The sequence below is a fragment of the Sinocyclocheilus rhinocerous genome, unplaced genomic scaffold (genome assembly GCF_001515625.1).
Source record: "Sinocyclocheilus rhinocerous isolate Xijiao unplaced genomic scaffold, SAMN03320098_v1.1 scaffold70, whole genome shotgun sequence".
Classification (NCBI taxonomy): Eukaryota; Metazoa; Chordata; class Actinopteri; order Cypriniformes; family Cyprinidae; genus Sinocyclocheilus; species Sinocyclocheilus rhinocerous.
The window spans coordinates 729,009-733,454 of NW_015624555.1; positions in this window are offsets into that span (position 1 = coordinate 729,009).

Below are 4,446 nucleotides of genomic sequence, written 5' to 3' on the forward strand. Positions count from 1 at the left end.
CCCCTTTATAAAAAAAACAAAACAAGTGGGCTCCCCCAAAGTCCACGGTATAGTTCGAACACTGTATATAACAATAAATATAAGAAAATATAGCCCTAATAAGTTAATGTAATAATAATAATAATATTATGCAAATATTAAATTAAATGTTTAATGTTAATAAAAATGTGTATCCATTTTTTATAATCCCGGGTTGCTATGGCATAAACAAACCTGCGTAGGTTTGTTTATGCATTAAACTCATGGCCACGAGAAAAATATGTCGTTCCCTCAACATAGCATCTCGAGGCCACGACATTATATCACGTTCCCACGAGTCATTATGTCGTGGCCACGACAAAACTAAGTGAACCGAGCATGTCACCTCGCGGACACCGTGATATATATATATTATATGGTGAATGCTGTATCCTTGGATCTTTCATTTAAATGAATATTGAATAACTTGCAGAATAAATTACAGTTAATTGTAGAGCCTGTGAAAACTAAGTTTAAGGAGAATCAAACTGAGCAATACAATCAAAAATAACCTCCACCTGATCTTAAGAGGTGTGTTACAAACTGACATGCATCTCTAAAGGATCTCTTGCACTTTTCTGGACTGATGGCATGTGACTCATTTGAATCACAACATAGTGAAACTCATTTGCTGATAGTGATGGACAGAGAGAAATGTCAGACCTCTGACCTTAAGATTTGATCCTCGGGCAATGGTTGTGCCTTACACTGACCACTGCAAGCTTTCTTGAGGAAGCAATATCAGAAATTTAGCTAAAAATACAATCATGAGTGGTAAATATCTATCTAACTCTCACTTATTTCTCCTCGAGCTGTTTGATTACCCTGGGGGGAAAAAGCCACAGAGACACTACAGCATACAGTATAAACATGAACAAAATGTTATTCCATGACTTGATGAAAAATGTCATACTTTAAGATGTTACCATAACTTTTTAAAAGGAATAGTGGAGGCTTTAGTATTTAAAAAGTCACTTCGGTTGTGTATACAGCAGTTGTTTGTCTTTGACACCAACAGTCAGTGTATGAAGTCCTCAAACTGCTGTTTGTGTGTCAAACAAGGAGAATCACCCCACACTCTTCAGAAAAGGCTAAAATCATTTTTCTGTATACATTTACTTCATACGTTTGCACAAGAGTTTGCAGTTATGACCTGGTAGGTTCCAAGAGCTCTTAGAAATAGTTGCCAAAAAAGTGATTCTGACTCACCGACACCTTTAGCTTAGTTTTGTGGTCATGTTTGTGCATCAAACATCACCTTGATAGCTCCTCAAAGGTGACTGTCATGCTCCAGAGCGAACAGCAGAGATGTGGGTGTTGACCTTTGCTCCGGTGACCTTAACTGACCACTGCTGCTCTGAACACACTGCACTGGTTTGAGAGAGAAAGTTCAGGGCTGGATGCTCACCAAACATTTCCTTTTAGCTGCAGAGATGGAAGAGTTTTGCTTATAAATAAATCAACTAATTCTGACTGTTTAGAGACAACTAGAGTAAGGCTCATTCTTGGGAAATGTTGCCATTTGTGTCGAAATGACTTACTGCTGATATAATTAACAGGAAAAAATCACAGATACTGAAAATAACTTGAGAGATATAACCCTGTATGTGTATATGGTGCAATTAAAAAATAAAACACATTTAAATTCTATTACAGTAAATACATAAATTATAATAAAAATATTTTAAAAGCAAGAACTAAAAATAATTGTATTTTTATTTTATTATTGAGAAGTAAGGCTCATTCTTGAGAATCGGTGCTATTTGTGTCTTGTATGACTTACTGCTGATACAATTAAAAGGAAAAATCACAGATACTTAACATTATTTGAGAGATATAACCCTGCAATAAAAAATAAAACATGTTTTAATATTATTATAAACAAATGAATTATATTATATATTTTTAAAGCCTAACATAATAAAAGTATTTGATTTTATTATTAAAAAGTCTAATTATTGCATATTCTTACCTGACAGAACACATATACAAATAGCACTAGAGGAAAAATAATCATTTGTGCACTGTACAGACTCTGTATACATTGTATAGTTTTATATATTTTTCATTAAAAATTCTGCTCTGTTCTTTCCCCAATTATATTTTACATTCTGTTTTCTATTTATGCACACATTTCATTATATTTTATTTTTTATTATTGTGTGTATGTCCATAATTCATTGTTGGTTCTGTTTGTTGTTTCACTGTAGGATGAGAAACTAAAAAAAAATAGATAGATAGATAGATAGATAGGTAGATAGATAGATAGATAGATAAACTTTAACATCCATAGAAACTTTTCATTCCACAAAAGGTTCTTTATTGTGGAAAAGGTTCTTTAGATTATTAAAATGTTCTTCACACTAAGAAAATACAAGTTATTTTAAGAACTGCTCACTGAAAGCTTCTTAGGGGAATCAAAAATGTTTTTTATGGCATCGCTGAGCAATTTTGGCAAAAATGGCATCGCCTTTTGGAACCTTCATTTCTAAGGTTTATGTGACAAATAAAGAACCTTCAACTTAAACTTTTTAAAGTCTGTGTTTTATATCAGAACATCGGCTAATGTGTGTCTCCATTACATTGTAACCCTTTGATGTCTATAAGCCCATGAAGCTTCATCTACACACCTGTCCTGAAGCCACCTCCACCCCCTGCAGTCATGTCAGGGTCTCATGTCAATGATAGGCTTAACGGAGCACATAATCCAAGAGACAGACTCAACCACCTGCCTGAAGGACTCATTAACCCACAACACTTCTGAAACACAATGGCATTCTCAACCAGGGGTCAGACTTGATGCTAAGCAGGGTTCACATCCCCAACAGTGACGAAGCCTTCCATGCAGGACAACATACTGATTTGTACATGAGCAACTTAACCTGAGCTCACCTTTACCAGTTTGGGTTACAAAACATTGCACTGGGGAGAAGGGATAGGATGGCTGCTGAACTAGACCTGCTATGAAAGGGTTCCTGGGGAAAGGCCATTGTCTTGTTTAATCATCGACATTCATATAGACCTATATCTTTTAAGACCTGAAAGGATCATCACACCATTGTAGATCAAGACAACAACTTTTATAAAACGTCTTTTATGCTATATTCTTCTTGTTCTTCTTCTTCTTCTTCTATATTCTACCTCTTTTGATGGTAATTTGCATATTTCCCTATACTGGAGTTATAGCAGCGACAAGACTCCCAAAAGTCTGTCCTTTTAGTAAAAAACATATTATTATGGCATCTTCCGATGTTCTTTGGCAATAATCATTTTCCTAAGGATGATAGATTCTTCTGTCATAGAAAATGGTGGTTGTTTAGTAGTAGGTTTTATTAGTAGGTTTTGCTATAATTTGCAAGAAACCAGCAATCTTAATTTTTTTTAATCTATTTTTGGAGCACTTGACCTGTAACTTCGTTAATGTCACTGGAAAATAACAGTCTTGCATCGACAATGATAAGATCATGTGTTGTTTCTTGGAAAGGAAAACTCCACAGGTGGCAGATAGACTTGTTAGGGCCAGATTTACTAAACAGGGCAAATTAGCGCGAGAGCGCAATTCCAAAAAAGCGCATATGGGAGTGGAAATTTCTGCGAGTGATTTACTGACAATGCGCAAATTAAAGAACGCAGACGCAGCCATATCAATTCCATAATGACCAACACAATCTACCAAGAGCAGCGCAAATTAGCGTCTACTTTAAGACATGCTTTTTTGGAGCGTTAAAGGGGTCATATGATGCTATTTCAATTTTTCCTTTCTCTTTGGAGTGTTACAAGCTCTTGGTGCATAAAGAAGATCTGTAAAGTTGCAAAGACTAAAGTCTCAAATCCAAAGAGATATTGGTCCCACTTTTTATTAAGTGGCCTTAACTACTATGTACATGTCACACCCCTGTGGACTGTTGATTGTGGTCTCTCCCTCTGTGTCCTTATTTGGTTGTTCTCGTTATTAGTTAATCACCTCATTGTGCTCACCTGTCTGCCCCTCGTTATCTGCCCTATATCTGTTCCTGTCTCTTGTTCTCGAGGACCATAACAGACTGTTCCTGTTGGTCGCTAACATCACCAGCTATCCGGACGACGGTCGTCCGAGGATGGTCCTCGGGAGGAATTTGCCGCCTTCGTGGAGTGGACTCTGGCGAGAAACGGGTCGCCACTCACCATTCTTCATCTTCCTGCCTGGTCTCTGAAACACCCTGCCCGTGACAGAATAACCGACCTCAAAAACAGTTTAAATTGCGTGTTTCCCCTCCGTTTGTTTTCCGGTTTTTCCTCAGTGTTTTTCTTTCCATTGTGTTTACACCATGGATCCCTTCACTCGCCCCGAATTCCTCCTTCTCCTGCTGGAGCAGGAAGGCAAGACTCTCGAGGACCATACCAGACAGTTCCTGTTGGTCGCTAACATCACCCGCTATCCGGACGACG